Raw genomic sequence first — 18,534 nt, 5'->3', positions numbered from 1 at the left:
TTGAGCTTCTCAATCTCAAGGATCAACTCTTTGTCATGATCAAGAGTTTCTAGCACAATGGTGTTGTGACTTTTCATCTCTTCAAGATCTTTCATGAGCTTCTCATTGTCACTCTTGAGCTTGACATACTCATCATAGTCATTGCACTCAACCACTTGCTTGCCCTTGCTACTAGATCCATGCTCAATGCTTTCATCAATTAAATCATCACATGAGGTAGCTATATCAATCTTAACAACATGGTTAGTAGCATCATGTGGCTCATTTGATAAGAATTCTTGTGCAATAATAAGGGTATCATAATTGATCTTTAGAATTGTATATTCATCTTTTAGCTTATTGTGACTAGTGATAAGCTCATTGTGCACCCACTTAAGTTTATCATTTTTATCTTTAAGCTCTTTCTTAGAAGATTTGAGCTCCTTGAGTTTGGATGATATAGAATCATTTGTTTCTTTGAGCTCATCATTAGCCTTTTCTAATGTATCACACTTAGCTAAGAGTGAATCATTTTTAGCATCAAGTTTTTCATTTGTAGCTCTACTCTTTCTAATGATCTTAGTATATTTTCTTAGTATTTTGACAAGATCATCATATGTAGGTGAGTCATCATCATCGCTATCGCTATCATTATCGCTAGCATGTTCATCATCACTACTATCATCACTCTTAGTTACCTTGCGTTCACCTTTGGCCATAAGGCATAGGTGTGTAGAGGATGATGGCGATGATGGCGGTGAAGATGCAAGATCAATTGCAATGGCGGCCACCTTTTCATCGTCACTATCATCATTGGATGATCCACTTGATGAATCAATGTCCGTGAGCCAATCACCGACAATATAGGCCTTGCCACTCTTCTTCTTCTTGTAGAACTCCCTCTTTTTGCCATCTCTCTTCTTGTAGGGCTTGTTCTTTTTCTTTTTATCTTCATCGCTTGAATCATCTTTCTTGCCCTTGTTCTTGAACTTGTCTTTCTTGGGCTTTGTGCATTGATGAGCTAGGTGGCCAAGTTCACCACAATTGTAGCAATCCATCTCGGAGATTGGCTTTCTTCTTGAGCTAGTGAAGAACTTCTTCTTCTTGCCATCAAACTTGATGCCACTCTTGTTTAGCCTTTTTAGCATCTTGGTGGTCTTCTTCACCATGAGGGCAAGGCTTTCTTCATCATCTTCATCACTTGAGCTCTCATACTTAAGTCTTGCTTTGCCCTTGTCTTGGCTAGCTTTGAATGCTAAGTCCTTCTCTTTCTTCTTTGTAGAGGATGAGCCATCTTGTGGTGTGATGTGCATGTACATCTCATAAGCATTGATCTTTCCCAAGATTTGTGTCGGTGTAGCGGCGGAAAGATCACCTTGATGTAGCACGGTCACAATGTGCCCATATTTGTCAATGGGGAGGACACTCAAGATTTTTCTCACAACGTCGGATGGTGACATTTGAGTAAGTCTAAGCCCATTGACTTCCTCTATAAGAACATTTAATCGAGAATACATCTCATTAGCACTTTCTTTGGGAAACATCTCAAAAGAATTTAGCTTTTTAATTACAAGATGGTAGCGTTCCTCACGCTCACTCTTGGTTCTCTCATGGAGCGCACAAACGTCCGACCATAGTGCATGGGCGTCTTTGTGGTTCCTTACACGATTGAACACATCTTTGCAAAGGCCTCTAAAGATTGTGTTGCAAGCCTTTGCATTCCATTTTTCATAGTTCACTTCATCGCCTTGAAGTTGTGCGGCATTCTTAGGTGTTGGGAACCCTTGAGAGGCGGCTCTAAGTATTCCAACGTCTAGAGCTTCTAAGTACGCTTCCATGCGGATTTTCCAATATGGAAAATCATCTCCCTCAAAGATAGGAGAAGGTCCATCCCCGTGAGACATCTTGCTCTAAGCGATTAAGCTTAAAAACGTGAGCACGAGGCTCTGATACCAATTGAAAGGATCAAGATGCCCAAGAGGGGGGGTGAATTAGGCTAATTTTAAATTCTCTTGCAATAATCAAATCCTACGGATAGCCCAATTAACCCCTTGTGCCTAGAAAAGTGTTTATATTAAACTAATGCACAACAACCTCGTAACCTATGTTCCAAACTTACTCTAGCAAGTAATTCTATGGATGTAAAACAAGTATTGAATTGCTCAAAGTAAATACTCAAAGTAAGTGATCAAAGTAAATAGAGAGAGAAAGGAACACGACGATGTTTTGCCGAGGTATCGGAGAGTCGCCACTCCCCACTAGTCCTCGTTGGAGCACCCGCGCAAGGGTGTAGCTCCCCCTTGATCCGCGCAAGGATCAAGTGCTCTCTACGGGTTGATTCTTCGACACTCCATCGTGGTGAATCACCCAAAGCCGCTCACAACTTGAGTTGGGTCACCCACAAGCTCCGCCGGGTGAACACCAAACTCCCAATCACCACCAAGCCGTCTAGGTGATGGCGATCACCAAGAGTAACAAGCACAAACTCTCACTTGACCACACGAAGCCTAATGAGAAGATGGATGCACACTTTGCTACTCTTGATTTGTTAGTGAGGCTACTCTCTTGGATTCTCAACTCACAAACATCTCACTAGGACCTTGCTCTTCTTGGCACTCACAAACGTGTTTCTCAGCTGTTGGAATGAGCAAAAGTTACTCCACTCATGAGTGGAGCTCCTATTTATAAGGCAGCCTGAAAAACGAACCGTTATGAGCTTCTGCGGAATGACCGGACGCTCCGATCGTTTTGACCGGACGCTCCGGTCAGTTCAACCCGCGAACAGTTTTCAAGTGATGACCGGACGCTGTCAGAGTCCGGTCAGTACCGACCGGACGCGTCCGGTCGCTCTTGGATGCTTACTGTAAACGACCAGACGCTGGATACTCAGGGTCCGGTCATCACTGACCGGACGCGTCCGGTCACTCTTTCCCAAGTCTGGACCCTTACTGGAGTCGACCGGACGCTGACCCTCAGCGTCCGGTCACACGACCTTCCAGCGTCTGGTCACCCCAGACTTGATCACCTCAGTCAAATGAACTGACCGGACCCTGCGGCCAGCGTCCGGTCGCACCGGAGCCAGCGTCCGGTCAGTGTTTGACACTCCATTCACTTCAAACTTTCGAACATATATAAATGAAGTTTGCTCCAAAGGATCTTAGGCATTCATAGAAGCTACCTAGAGCTAGTTTAAACAAGTGTGCGCCACACCTAACTCACTAGACTCAACTAGGTCAAGCTACCCGTTCATACCCCCCTTCATAGTACGGCCAAAGGAAAAAACAAAGTCCTAAACTACTCTAAGTGTCTCTCCAACTCCAATTGACACTTAGAACTAGTCATTTTTAACCTTGTCGTCCATCCTTTGAAAACCGAAACGATTTCCATCGTAGGGGCATGACAACCTTGATTGCCCAATCGATCTCTATTACCATGACCTAATTTAATTGCCTCTGCAAAACACACGTTAGTTATAGTAATCTTGTATTGACATTAATCACCGAAATCCAACTAGAGGCCTAGATGCTTTCAAGCACCTTCACCTTCATGGCTTTTCACATTTTTGGTAGGAAACTGTGTGTCTAACTGTAGAATTATGCTGTTTGTCTGTACAAAACCGTTTGTCTAATGTTGGATTATGCTTCACAGTTTTTTTTGGACAATATCAAGTTGAATACCAACAAGAGTAATAATGATGTGATCATAACTGATTCCAAGATTGTACCAAGAGTTCTACAATATGACACAACTAAGCTACGAAATCTGGAAAGAATAGCCAAAAGAGAACCGTGGGAGAGAGTTGGCCCATATCTTGGCAGTGATCCTTCTTTCAAAGAGAAGGTCGATAGTATGTGTAAGAGAAATGAACTCAGAGTAAGTACAGATCAAATGTAATACCATTCTATAAACTTTAATATATAACATGACTGCATAATATCCCTGGCCTTGTTCAGCTTAAGAGCCCGGCTGAAACACCCTACCCAGAGGCTGCTATTGTGCTTGACCCTAGCAAGATGGTGGTAAGTGCAGAACATATTGATGCTATCTTGTCTTTGTATCATCATTTGTATTCTGAAATGATTTATTCTCACAGAGACCAGTGCAGAGGAGTGATACAACACGTCCAGGCAGAGGTAGAGGCAGAGGCAGAGGCAGAAGCAGCATGGGTAGAGGTTCTCGTGTGATGCCAGTGAGGTGAATGGGAAGGTGTCTCGCTGCAGAAGCAGTTTTCTAACTCTGTTGCGAATCTAACCTTCACTTGAACTTTTCAGGAGTATGACGACTAATTACATGTATATATCGAGGACAGTGCGGTTTTTATTTGAAAAGAAAGATGGCATAGGTGTAATTGAGGAGGTACGTAGAGATGAAGCTTCACCTAAAAGAAAAATGGAGGTTCATACAGTTGGAGCTTCACGTAGCAAAGAGTTTACTGAAGGTTGATAACTAATCTAGCAATTAATCTTCACCTACCTTTTTAAATCATATAATAATCATAGTACTTTGGTGTGAACCCTAACTTAGAAATTCATGAGTTATCCTTGATCACCCTTTGGTGTGAACACTATATCAAACTTAAGAATGTCTTTTTAGTTGTTCCACTGTAGCATCTCATCACTGGATCCATGGAAACCCACTACACATTTTTGACCTAATATAGTTGAGAAGGACAAATAGAATGGGAATACAAAAATTCATTGTCAAATAAATTTTGATGCTGCCCCTAAAAATTCATTATTAATATTTTTTCTGCATTCTTTTTTTTTCATGTCAAGATGGTGATGAAGCTAACCTGAAAAGGCAAAGGGAAATGCCCAAGACTGTGACTGCCGTTAGGTTTAGTCTCACATCGGTAATTAATGATGGGGAGCACAACATATAAGGCGGGGGCAACCCTCACCTATTAGGCTAGTCTTTTGGGATGAGTTAGGCCCAAGGTCTTGTATGTTGTAGGCTCCGGTGGTGCCGGCTCGTGGGTATTGCGGGCCGGGCCAGATTTCGCTGCGCACTCTAACAACTGCGATGGGCGACGATGGGTCGAGCAACGCCGCCCATTAACCCAATAACTGTTGGATCTGACAAACGAGCAATGTCAGCTGTCCGTCCGATACTGGATCGGTTTGGTTCTCTGCCCGTATCGTAGCAAACCTAAAAAGCTCCCGAACCTCCGCGGCGCATCGACCGAAGTGGGAGCGGGCAGCAGCACTGGCGCATGCTCTGGCGATGCAACGACCGTGGGCCAATAATGTGCCTCCACGTGACCACGCTTCCATCCTCGTCTCCGCACATCCATAACACCATCTGCCTGCGAACGCGCGCGGTGGCTACGACTCCGGTTGTGGAGCGTGCCCGCCCAGGTTCGATTCCCAGGTGGGACGAACGGGTGTCGCAGGGGTTTTTTCCCATATTTGTTTCGTGCAGGTCCTGGACACTTATATGGCGCTACAATGGGATTACGACGTGCCCGTCCTTTATGAGGCTCGTGTAGCTTCAGTGATCTCTAGAATGACGTTTGAAGTGTATAGATTGTAATTTTTAGGGATGTGCGTGTGTGGTAGTGTGAATATATTGTGTAGAATACAGATACTGTAACTTATACTAGGAGTCCAGGCTCAAATAATAATAATAACACCATCTGCCTCGCCGGATCTGTGTCCCCTACCCGAGCTCGGCGTCGCCCCGGTGGACCCACGAAATTGTACCTATGTTAGAGCGCGCCTCGCCGGAGCTTCACCGCCCCCTCCTAGGGCCCTCTGTGGACGTGCTGCTCTCCGCCACAGTTCGCGAGAGCCACGACCTCTTCCTCGTTGGATCTGCGCTTCCTTCCCCGAGCTCGGCGTCGTCGCCCTGGTGCATCCACGGAGCACGTCGCGCTGGGGCTTCACCGCCCCCACTGAGCTCCTCTGTTGGCACTGGACACGGTGCCGCGGCCGGCGCACAACTCGCGTGAGCCGCGTTCCTCTTCCGCGAGGCAGTGACGAGCCCCATCTCAGCACACCTCTTCGGCTCCAACAGCCCGACTGCAACCGCTGCACACCTGTGGCTGCATGTGGTTGCCGAAGTGGTAGCCCATTGTCCGAGCAAGCATGAGCCATGGCATCCAGCCACCGGCGAAGCAAGACTGAATCGACCAGCCAAGCTTCTGTACTTGTCCTTCTGTTCATGTAAGAACTCGCAATCCATATAAAAATAAAGATTGTGCATCCATGAATTCTGAAATTGATTGTGCAGCTTTGCTATGTACCTTTATGCAATCCAATAAATCAACCATCAAATCTGAGTTAATTTCAAGCCAGATTTGGTACACGCTGAGCATGACCCATTGACCAGTAGCTAATTCAGATAAATACACTATTTTTCTCTCTTTGTCATTGCTAATAAAGTTCAGAACAGGATATGAAATACATCGTACTCATAGTACAACAATGTTGATTACAATGGTCAGAAAACTCTTTGAAAAAACTGAGATTCTACACAGATAAAGGGTTGTGTTTTATTGTAGTTCCTTAACAAGAGCTTGCCTCTATATTTTACTCGTATGCACTCCTGTATCGCTGGTTTGAATACTACATCTCCAACTACACCATTGCAAAACAAATATTATGCGATAATTCTCTCTCAAGACTCATAAGCATGAGGTCATTTTTAGAATACTATTATTGTTATCATTACTTTTTTATTTCTATTTTGCAACACATCTTGATGAGTTATTCATTCAGAGTACCACCTGAATACCTGATCAATTGTTCATATATGTGACATCATGCTAAAATGAATTGTTCATATATGTGACACTAGGGAGAGTCTGAGCGTCCATGTAAAACTCTTCTAACCTCCTAGGGCGCCGCTAAGGCGTGTTGTATTAAATTTTATCTCTACCTTAATACAAAGACACACAAACCTTTTGCGTGATCGAGAGAAAAAAAAACATCATGCTAAAATGAATTGTTCATATATGTGACAACATGCTAATTTAAAAGATTAGGCTATGAAACCATTCTATTCTGAATGTGTTAGTTTTACAGTACATTTTAAATATGCCTTACTTGCAATCTATTAAACAATTTAAACATTCCTTCTTATTATACCTTTTATTCTTACCTCCTTACAGGTACTTGCCATTAAATCAAATTTCTGACAATTACTTACAGTTTTGAGGTATATTGTTTCCCCATTACGTAACAGTTTTGTTCACAGCTTGCTAGGAGAGCAATCAAACAGAGCGCACACTTGCTGCCCCAGGAGCAAGCCGAGGATTAAACTATCACATTCAAATCTTGATAATCTTACAATAACAACACTTTTGTTTGTTTGCTAATTTGCAGTAGCACCACCACAAGTAAATTAGCTCGTGGACATGACCAGGTTGTCCAAGTTGAGGTCCAACAAGACTGCTACTGGATAAGTGCATTCATCATAAAACAAAAGAACAAAACATTATCATGCACTATTCATTGTGATCACCCCAATAAGGATTCCTTTTTCTTTCCTTTTTAATTTTGTATTGTCCCTGTTATATTGGGTGTTTTTCACAGGAGTTGCTAATTATATTCCCAGCAACAGTTTATCACTAAGACAGGTTAAGAAACTAACTACAAGCCATCATAATGATAGACCATTATTTTGAAATTTAAATTCTAAAGCATGACCGAGTTTCTACATTTGATTATTGGTAACATTCTGGAAGAAGTCCTAGATGAACTGTTTTTTTTTTTAAATTTAATTATTACTTAAGACAATAGTCGACATCTTGCACCGCTTGAAATGTGTGTTCTCCGTGTATGTCTAGTAATGCATCATTCGTCTTATCATTTGAGATGTATTCTATTCACCAACACACACTTATAGTCAAAATAAAAGACGAATTGTCAGGCCAAATAACATCTCATCTATTCAAGATATCAGGTTTCATTGTTGAAGAGAAACAAAAATAGAAATGCTAGAGGCACAAAGTGATGCAAATGTTAATAGAGAAGAAAAAAAACCTTTGGTACCCTACTACTTTCAATACTTTTGCATAGTTCTGAAGTATATAAAAGGTTCAAATGAAAATTGTAGCCAGAGTATTAGAGATCAATGTGTTGTACAAAAAGTTCTCTGATCAATTTAAAACCAAGTTCATAACTTGGGATACATACATCTAATTTTTCAGAAAAGGCAAGCCCATGTAATTCATGGAAAATCAGGGCCGGTCAACTCAAAAGATGGCGCGGAACGCCACGCCCCGAGATTTTTAGTACATATATATACTCCCTCCGGTTCTCTAAAGTAAGTCGTTTTGAGGTCGTCTTAAGTCAAACATTTTAAACTTTGACTACAAATAACTTCTTTTGGGTTGAGTTTGAAAATATAAAAGTGATGTAAGTAGATTCATCTTGAAATGTAGTTCATAAAAGTATATATTGACTATATGTTATAAATATTTTATAGTAAAAAGTTGCCGTCAAAGTTGTTTCTAAAAGACCGTATCGATGTCCAAAACGACTTGCTTTAGAGAATCGGAGGGAGTACGTCCCACGTAGACCTTATGTTTGTAAACCTATGTCTAGGTCACAACTTTGACTACAACCAGGAACAAATATAGTAGTGGGCCTAGGGGGGAAAACTTTCTATTTTCTTTTTTTTCTACAATGGCATTTTAGGCTTCTTTGGAATGGAGGAAAACTTTCTATTTTCTTTTTTTTTCATAAAAACGAACATATTTCTATAAATTTTGTATGAGCTATCTTCTGTGATTAAAATCAAATATGCAGCCGGCCCGCCGCGAGAATCGAAAAATCTCAACCCCCGCCCCCCCCCCCCCCCCCCCCCCCCCCCCCCCCCCCCCCCCCCGAGCCCCTCTGCCATGGGAGCTCTGTGTTATTTGTAACTTACAAACAGAGCCACCATCTTATTTGTTAACCAAGACGTTAGATTGACCATAAAATCTGCGTTATTGTGTAATTGATGAATGGATAGATGAAATCCAAAGAACACAACAGAACAAGTTCGTACTAGTTAACTCAATATGCATTATTAAAATGAAATATGTTCCTCGTTCTAAGAATGCCATTTAATTATAGTAGATACACGTTGAATCTCTTGAATAAACAATGCAAATGTATATACCTTTCCGTAAAATGGTTTTTAAAAACACCCTCCTCCAATCGTTTGAACTTATCAACCTAACTTATCAGCTATGATATAGTATTTTTCTCTTACAACAAATCAGCGAACGGTACTTTTCAGCCTGGCTTTTGAGCGAAACGAACAAGGCCTCATCAGACAGAGCTTGACAAAAGCAAATAGGAGGGTCAGGTTTAGCTAAACTAAGCTATAATCACCATGAACAATGCTAAAATTACTATTTATTTAGTGGAATATCAGTTAGATAAAGCAGGCCATAGCCCAGCTTGGTCTCAACTAAGGCCCTGTTTAGTTCCACTCTAAAATGCCAAATTTTTCAAGATTCTCCGTCACATCGAATCTTTGATGCATGCATGAAGCATTAAATATAAATAAAAAATAAAACTAATTACACAGTTTAGACGAAATTCACGAGACGAATCTTTTAAGCCTAATTAGACTATGATTGGACACTAATTGCCAAATAACAACAAAAGTGCTACAATGACATTTCGCCAAAAAATTTGCCATCTAAACGGTACCTAAGCTCCATCTCTGTGTGGGAAAGACTGCACAAAAGAACCACTATTTATTTTAATATTACTATTTGATAGAGACTTTAATGTTGAGGACCAAAGTTCCAAAAAATATTGAGGACCTAGAATGAGATGTTAAGCATTCTGTGACTAGAATCTGGGTAGGACTGGAAAAATGGTCAAATCAAAATTTTAGGCCTGAGTTTGAGTTTGACCCGACGTTGTCGGGCTATTTCTCAAGTTTTTTTTTTCTTTTTTAGGTCATGTTTTTTGGGGCTAGGTCGTCCATGAGTCAAAAACATACCTCTGACCTAATCTGATGCATTAGCGATTTAGCGGGTCAGAGTTTTTCTAAGCGCATCGAGTGACCATAAGCAGGTCTATCTATGACCCCATTTTGAGTTTCTTTTCTACAATGGCATTTTAGGCTTCTTTGGAATGGAGGAAAACTTTCTATTTTCTTTTTTTTTTCATAAAAACGAACATATTTCTATAAATTTTGTATGAGCTATCTTCTGTGATTAAAATCAAATATGCAGCCGGCCCGCCGCGAGAATCGAAAAATCTCACCAAAGGCATCGTGATACCATGATTCTCATTTCTCACCGCGCAACGCAGAGAAACCACAACTATGAACTTACCGGTCTATCGCCCGTGTTTTTTATGCCGCGACCCGGAGGCCGCAGCTGCTCTACCGCACCGCGTGCCGCCGCACCACAGTCCCCATGCGTTTCAACGGACCCTGCTACACAAGCAACCCGCCACCAGCGCCGTTGTCTACCTCGACTGCGGCAACCTTCTCCTGCTACTTTCCCGCGCGACCTCAACACAGGCAGCAGGATGCGATAGACCTGTTGGTATTAAACAGCAGTACAGCACGCGCCAACAATGAGCCATGTCAATGCCCCGAAATCCGCCGCCGCGCTCTACTCCTCCCTGCTCCTGCTCCAGAGCTGCATCGGCGCTAACGCGTTCCGGCAAGGCAAGTCCGTGCACCACCGGGCCATCATCACTTCTTCCGCCTCATCACCTCCGGACCTCCACCTGAGCACCAAGCTGGTCATGTTCTACTCCCACTTCGGCGACGTCGCGGCCGCACGCGCGGTGTTCGACGGGATGCCGCACCGGAGCGTCGTGTCCTGGACGGCCATGGTCTCCGGGTACGCCAAGAACAGCCGGCCCCAGGAGGCGCTGGAGCTGTTCGCGCTCATGCACCGGTCCAGCGCCAGGCCGAACCAGTTCACGTTCGGGAGCGCGGCGAGGGCGTGCGCGGGCGCCCGCTGCGCGAGGAGCGGGGAGCAGGTGCACGCGTGCGCGGCCAAAGGGAGGCACGCGGGCGACATGTTTGTGCAGAGCGCGCTCATGGACATGCACCTGAGGTGCGGGTCAGTGGGGGACGCGATGCGACTGTTTGCGGAGATGGAGAGGAAAGACTTGGTGTCCTGGAATGCCCTGATGAGGGGGTTTGTGGAGCGGGAGCATTGTAGTGATGCCCTTGGATTGTTTGCTTCAATGCTGAGAGATGGTATGATCATGAATTCTTTTGTCCCTTTGCTGTCTGTATGCAACTCAATCCACACTTACTCTTGTACCTTAGCGTATCATTACATCAAATTATATCTAGAAAAAAGAAGTGGCTATACATCAAATTAGTACAGCTAAGTTCATCTAAATAGAAAGTAATCCTTGTACCCAAACAAAACATTGTTTCTCTCACATAATAGACAAAATACAATCACTGATACTGCTGTGCTGAATATTCTTGACTTGTATACAGCAATCCTTTTCAGTGACTGCATGCCCTTTTTATTTTATTTTTCTTATAGCAGCACAGCGCTGTGATTTTTTACACCAATTCAATATGATATATCCTCTTTTTTCATTGGGTTGCCAATCTCTCACATCAATAACTTAACAGGGATGCTACCTGACCATTTCACATTTGGAAGTGCTCTATAGGCATGTGGAGCAATCAGTGTGCTTTTCAATGTGGAGCTAATTCACACTTGCATCATCAAGCTTGGTTATTGGGACGAAAAGGTTGCTACTGCGTCACTTATTGATTCTTATGCAAAATGTCGGAGTTTAAGCAGTGCGAGGGTGATATATGATTCCATGTGTGAACCAGACCTTGTGTCATCTACGGCATTGATCAGTGGGTACTCCATGGATAGGAACTACAGTGATGATGCAATGAAGCTCTTCTGTAAGATTCATCGAAAGGGCTTAAGAATTGATGGTATTCTGTTAAGCTCCTTGCTTGGTGTTTGTGCTAATGTAGCATCAGTAAAATTCGGGACACAAATTCATGCTTATATGCACAAGAAGCAACCAATGGGTGATTTGGCACTGGACAATGCTCTTGTTGACATGTATGCAAAGTCAGGAGAATATTTGGATTCCAGACGCGCTTTTGATGAAATGCCCAGCCGAAATGTGATTTCGTGGACTTCACTTATTACTGCCTGTGCACAACATGGCTTTGGAGAAGATGCTGTGACCCTTTTTGCTAGGATGGAGGAGGATGGTGTGAAGCCAAATGATGTGACATTCCTTTCTCTTCTATCAGCATGCAGCCATTCTGGTATGATGAACAAAGGGATGGAATATTTCACTTCTATGATGAGCAAGTATGGTATTGATCCAAGAGCCAAGCATTACAGCTCAGCTATTGACCTTCTTGCTCGTGGTGGTCAGTTAGAAGATGCATGGATGCTTCTTCAAAAGACGAATACTGAGTGCAAGTCATCAATGTATGGTGCAATGCTTGGAGCTTGCAAGGTACATGGCAACATGCCTCTTGGAGAAATTGCGGCTAAGAATCTTTTCAGTATAGATCCTGAGAGTTCTGTAAACTATGCTGTGCTTGCAAACATGTATGCAGAATCATGTTTATGGGAGGATGCTCAGAGAACAAGAAAATTATTGGCGGAGGCATCCAAAGGAAAAGAAGTTGGTTTCAGTGTCATATAAATTAGGTTATGGTCGATAGAGATATTTTCATCTTCAGAAAGTGAAAGGGGATGGCTATTTGGCTCTAAAAATGATCAAGATGAATCTGAAACTCTGATCTTCTTTTGACTATGTTCCAAGACCCCAGATGGACTGTAGATCCAACATACATGACAGCTGTTGAAACTCTGACCTTGTGAAGGCTTAGCCATTTCAATTAAAAAGTAAGGAGCTTACAACTTTTCAGCAGACACCATATTCGTCTATGGTAAGTGTATCATTTGTTTCATAGTACAATTGTTTTGTAGTTTGTTTATTATGCTTTCTTTGAGGTTTAGGTTCCTTTTGAATCCATACATTGCACCTCCATTTCAAACTATGAGTCGTTTTTATTTCAAACTATGAGTCATTTTTGTTTTTCTAGATACATAGTAAAACCTGCTAGAATGACTTATAATTTGGAATAGAGAGGGTTTATTTTAGTTTTATAATTTGCATCTTTAAATTTTGAAATCTGTCATATGTCTCTCATTTTGTCTTTTGTCATAGTTTGACTGACCATGATTATGCATTCATGTGTTATTTTCTTAGTTCACTAAATTATCTGCATATATTTTGTCACCTCTAGGAAATTAAGAACATAGTAATAGTAAGAAACATATGCAGAATTAGTATTTCTGTGACCAAGAGCCATCTATGATGTATACTCTTTTTTTATTAAAAAAATGACTAAAAAACTGGCTTGTGATTACTAGTTTTGTATATTGATATTGTAGAAATGAAACCTAGCATTTACAAAGTTAAAAAGGAAAGGCATAAGCTAAAAACTAATTACAGGCTGTGCACTAGGGCTTCCCAAGACTTTTGCTCCCACAATGCACCAAGCTCTAGCTTCTTCCTTAATCATGTGGACGATGGTATTCGGCGGGCTGTCACCTCTGGAAAATTCACAATGCACCAGGATCTCTATTTTAGCATGATATATTCTTATGGAGTCATCTAGAAATATACTTTTTAATTGCGGAATGTGTACCAGATGGAAATCCAAAGGTTGAAGGGTTTTGGAATGACATGCTAAGTTTGCAATCTCCTCTGTTCTGTCTAGGGCTCGGCTTAGTAACGCGCAGGAAGTAACCTGACTGCCATGAACTGCTTCAGTGGTGTCAGAACTTAGTATGCCCCTGATCGGCTGGGCTTATTGCCTCGTAAACGATCGTAAATTTCCAGCCGGAACAGTATTTTTCTCTCACACCAAACCAGCCAGCAGTACTTCGTCACGATCCAGCAACGAACAGGCTGTATGTTGCTGAACTAGTTGTGCAATGCAGGGACTGCATCGTTTCCTATTCTGCTGAGTTGATCACCGTGATCATCGTCTGGAATGTAAAGCCGGCGAGGCATTAGCAGAGTTGACCGTGTCAATGTAAGGTGGGTTAATCATGCCCTGGATTGCTGTCGGATGCTGATTTCCCAGATCTGGTGGAAAGGGCTGTTGTGGTCAAGGTACCCCATTTCGCCAACACTGGGTACTGCCTGGGCTTGTACAGTAGCTTGTTCTCTGTTTTTTTCCCGTGCTTGTATAGTGCACGTCTGGTTCGCTTCTAAAAAAACGTTTGAATACTAGCTGTGTTTCGAACTTTCGATTGTCATTAGTTAAAATAGTCTGTTTTTTTCTTTTCCTTAGGCAACAGACCGGAGAACCTTGTTGGGTTTGTTCTGATTAGGCAGAAGAACGGGATTTTCAATTATCGGATAGTTTGTTCATCTTTTCCTTATGCAACGGCCGGAGAATCTTGTTGGGCTGTCCTGGTTAGGCAGAAGAACTTCTGACGTTGATGGCCGTTTGATAAAAAAAAAGGTTAAAAAATAATAATAATAAACCGCAGTTGCCGGGGATCGAACCTGGGTGGCCCGTGGTGACAGGTGGGATTACTCACCACTATACTACAACTATAGATGGCCAACGGGCCGGTCCGGCTCAGCCTAGCACGGGCACGGCCCGATGGGGATCGGGCCGGCACGGCACGTCGTGCCTCCCGAGCCGTGCCAAAGCAGGCCTCGTGCCTGGCCAGTGGCCCAGGCACGGCCTGCCGGGCTGGCCCGAAAAGCACGGTCCGAGGCATGGGTCGGGCCAGCCCGCAGCCCGAAATAGGTGAGAGAGAGAGGGGAAAGGGAGGGTGCCGCTCGAGCTGGATTCGGAGGAGGAGGCCGACGCCATCGAGCTTGATTCGGAGGAGGCGAGGAGGAGCGGCTCGAGGCCTTCACTGCGCTCGACGCCTGTTTGCTCGACGCCGCCGCGCTGGAAGAGGTGGCCGGTGGAAGTGAGGTCGGCCAGTAGAAGCGAGGTCGGCCGGTGGTGCGTGGGGTGATGCGACTGGAAGAGACGCCTACGTGCTCACGGTGTCGAGGAGATGCCGCCGCGAGGGTGGTGTGGAGGAGGATGCTGGTGCTGTTGGGTGCGGGGCTATGACGCACGAGCAGGGCCGGGGGGCGAGGAGTCGTGTGACGCGACTCGCGACCACGACCGCGAGAATCCAGAGGGTGTGCGGCGGCGGGGTGCGGCGTGCCACATGCGGGGATAGGAGAGTGGGAAATGAAGTTAGGGTCAGGGAATAGGAGGGGGAGTGGTTGGGCTGTTAGTAGGCTGCAGTAGCGCGGTGGGCTGTTAGCAGGCTGTGGTAGTCACCGGACCAACTTCGTGCCTACCTGTAATTTCGGGCCGAGCCAGGCCACCCAGCGTGCCTGAGTAGCGGCCCAGGCACAGCCCTAGGCATCGGGCCAGGCTGGCCCAGGCCCATCAAACACCGTGCCATGTCGTGCTCGTGCCGGACCAAAATAGCGGGCGTCGTGCCATGCCAAAGGGCTGCGAGACATCTAAAAGTACAACGCCTTGGTTGATCAGTTGTTTTTCTAAGGCCCATCTACACGTGTTAGTTTTCAAAAGCATTTACAGTCTTGTTAATTTTGGAATCGCGCGAATCTAGCACGAGTTTTTCAAGACGGGCGAGCTCTTCAGCTGCCGGCAGCGTCGGTCAAGTGCAATGTGCCTTGCGTGCTCCCATAGTCTGTGTCATCCCAAGTGCAGATTTTGGCTGGCTTAAGTAAAATGCGCGTGTGCCGTGTGAGCTTGTGCAGTTGTGCGTGAGTTCTAAATACTACCAGCTTGTACTCGATCAATTGAGGGCGTAAGAAAATCATGCACCATCACACCGACAAGGTGCGAGTATGACATGGTAATTTGGAAACCTCCTATGGTCTAGGGTCTCAGCTTTCTTATGAGATACTTACGAAGTTACAAATAAGCAGGAAGTAACCTGACTGCCATGAACTGGTTCAGTGGTGTCGGATCTTAGTATGTTTGCTGAACTAATTGTGCAATGCTGGGACTGTATTGTTTATGTTCTAATTGCGCGCCATGATCATCGTCTGAAATGGGAAGTCTGTGAGGGCATTGGCAGGGTTGACCGTGTCAGTATAAGGTGGGTGAACGCTGCCCTGTACCTGTATGGTACCGGTTATAAGCTGTTTATGGCTAATTCCAAGGGGCCTGTTTGGTACCGGTTATAAGCTGTTTATGGCTAAAATAAGCTAGAATCTATAGTCAAACGCTACGTTTTTCAGCAGCTTATTCTGGCCACGCTTATTCCCACAGCTCTCATTTGTACTAAAAAAACAGAAGCTAAATCAGGCTAGCTTATTTTAACCGTCGCTTTTACTCTATTTGTGTAGCTTATCTGGGAAGCGCTTCTCAGATAAGCTGTACCAAACAAGGCCAAGGTCTGGTGGAAAAAGGGCTGCTCTTATCCGGGTAAGAACTAGCAGTCATTCAATTTTTTTTTAAAAAAAAGAGCTAGCAGCCGTAGGAATTAATCTATTTTGAGAATGGACCTTTACGCGTAAAGGTTCAAGTGATTCTGCTGCATCTTTGTTGGTTTGATGATCAAGTGCTGCCAATGAGTAAAGAAAAGGTAAAAAAAGCCAAAAAAAAACAACAAAAAACGCCGTTGCCGGGGATCGAACCCGGGTCACCCGCGTGACAGGCGGGAATACTCACCACTATACTACAACGACTTTGTTGTGTGCAGGCATGAACTAATTTATCTTATTATTTTATCCACTATACTCACCTGTATACTCTCCCTCGGCGCCGCCTGCGCAGCTCCTTCCCCCAAGAGCTCCACCGCTCCCAGCCCCAGTAGCCACCTCCTCCTCGCCTCCCCGTGCGGCCGCGACGCACGCGCCGGTCTCGAGCACGCCGGCAACCGCCCTCCTCCCCCAAGGCCCCCGTGCGGTGGCTGGCCTAAGTGGGCCTCAGGCGGGCACGACCTGGGAGGCATGACGTGACGTGCCGGCCCATTGGCTATAGGGCCGTGCTGGCACAGGCCCGTGCTGTGTCGGGCCGGCCCATTGGCCATCTATAGCTTGTGCTATTCCCTCCATCCCTAAATGTTTGTCGTCACGATTTTGCATGCCGATAACTTTGACTCGATTTATAGAAAATGTATGCAACATTTCTATCTCTAAATAAATTTATTAAAAAAAACTATATTCAAATATCTATCCAATGATATTAATTATGTATCATAAATATTAATATTTTTTAATATATATTTAGTCAAAGTTGCTTCTCGAAAACGAAAACGACAGACATTTAAGGACGAAGGGAGTATACGGACTCAAATGTGAGTTTCAGCTGCTGCCACCGTCGGTGAAATGCAATGTGGCTTTCGTGCTCCCTATCTCATCTCAATTGCAGAATCTTCGTTGGCTCAAGTCAAACACCGGCGTGCTTTAAAGGGAGAAAAGTCAAACGCCGACGACGTGCGGTCATTCAGTTGCTCTCATTCTGGGCTTGGTTTAGATTGTAAAATTTTGTAATCTGGACACTGTAGCATGTTTCGTTTGTATTTGACAAACTTTGTCCGATCATGGACTAACTAGGCTCAAAAGATTCGTCTCGTGATTTACAACCAAACTATGTAATTAGTTACTTTTTTATCTACATTTAATGCTCCATACATGCGTCTAAAAATTGATGTGATGGAGAGAGAGTGAAAAAACTTGGAACTTTGAGGTAATCTAAACAAGGCCCTGCTATTGTAGGTTGTGATGCTTGGGCTGGACGCCGCCGGCAAAACGACGATCCTGCACCGGCTGCACGTCGGCGAAGTTCTGTCGACGGTGCCGACAATCGGCGAAGTTCGGCAGGACTGAAAAATACTGTTTCGGCTGATTGTTATGAGAGAAAAATACTGTTCTGGCAGAACGTGACTAGTAATTTTGTGAGGTGGCTGGCCAGCCGGCAATCAGCCAGCCAGCCAGCCTTTCCACATCTCCTGTGTTCTATACAGCCATTCGCGTGGACGCGTCATGCTGAACAGCTCAAGCTGTTACCTGCTTTTGTATCTGTCGTCGCAGATATACGTTGTTGATTCGACGGACAGGGACCGGATTGGGGTTGCCAGGGAGGAGTTCCAGGCAATCGTCAAGGACCCGCTCATGCTCAGCAGCATTCTTCTCGTGCTCGCCAACAAGCAGGATATGGTAATCATCAGTGACTCGTCCAAAGCAAACCGAGGCAGACAACGCCTCTCATGTGTTCGGTGTTCCTTTTTCTTCGCAGAAAGGCGCGATGAGCCCCTCCGAAGTGGGGCAGCGCCTGGGCCTGTACGACCTCAAGAACAGGACGTCGCGTGCCGTGGGGGCCTGCGCGCTCACCGGCGAGGATCTGCACGAGGGGCTTCGGTTGGCTGGCAGCGACCCTCAAGGACGCGCACACATGGGGAACCTCCGTCCGCTTCTAGTTCTAGGCCATTTTTTTTTCCAGGCGTATCACCATTTCCGGCGAATAGGCAGGCCATTTTGTCGAATTGAGTCTGTCGTTTGGCTTAAATACATGCTTTTGGAAAGGAACGAAAAAAAGGGCTGCAGGTGAGTGCCTCAAATGCTCAAATGACGCGAG

At 44.5% G+C, this 18,534-nt stretch overlaps 1 non-coding gene and 2 pseudogenes across 1 annotated transcript; 2 read left to right on the top strand and 1 right to left on the bottom strand.

Moving 5' to 3' along the window:
* The first annotated feature begins 10,330 nt into the window (after positions 1 to 10,330).
* Positions 10,331 to 13,984, top strand: LOC136522928 (pentatricopeptide repeat-containing protein At3g20730-like; annotated as a pseudogene).
* Positions 13,985 to 15,797: 1,813 nt separating this feature from the next.
* Positions 15,798 to 18,376, top strand: LOC136523707 (uncharacterized; annotated as a pseudogene).
* TRNAD-GUC (transfer RNA aspartic acid (anticodon GUC)) lies at positions 16,572 to 16,643 on the bottom strand. Its single transcript has one exon. It is a non-coding gene; the product is annotated as a tRNA-Asp (tRNA).
* Positions 18,377 to 18,534: the final 158 nt, after the last annotated feature.

The sequence above is a fragment of the Miscanthus floridulus genome, chromosome 18, assembly GCF_019320115.1.
Source record: "Miscanthus floridulus cultivar M001 chromosome 18, ASM1932011v1, whole genome shotgun sequence".
In the NCBI taxonomy this organism is placed as follows: domain Eukaryota; kingdom Viridiplantae; phylum Streptophyta; class Magnoliopsida; order Poales; family Poaceae; genus Miscanthus; species Miscanthus floridulus.
The sequence above is the reverse complement of the archived record's forward strand: the minus strand, read 5'-3'. Positions and strand labels throughout refer to the sequence as shown.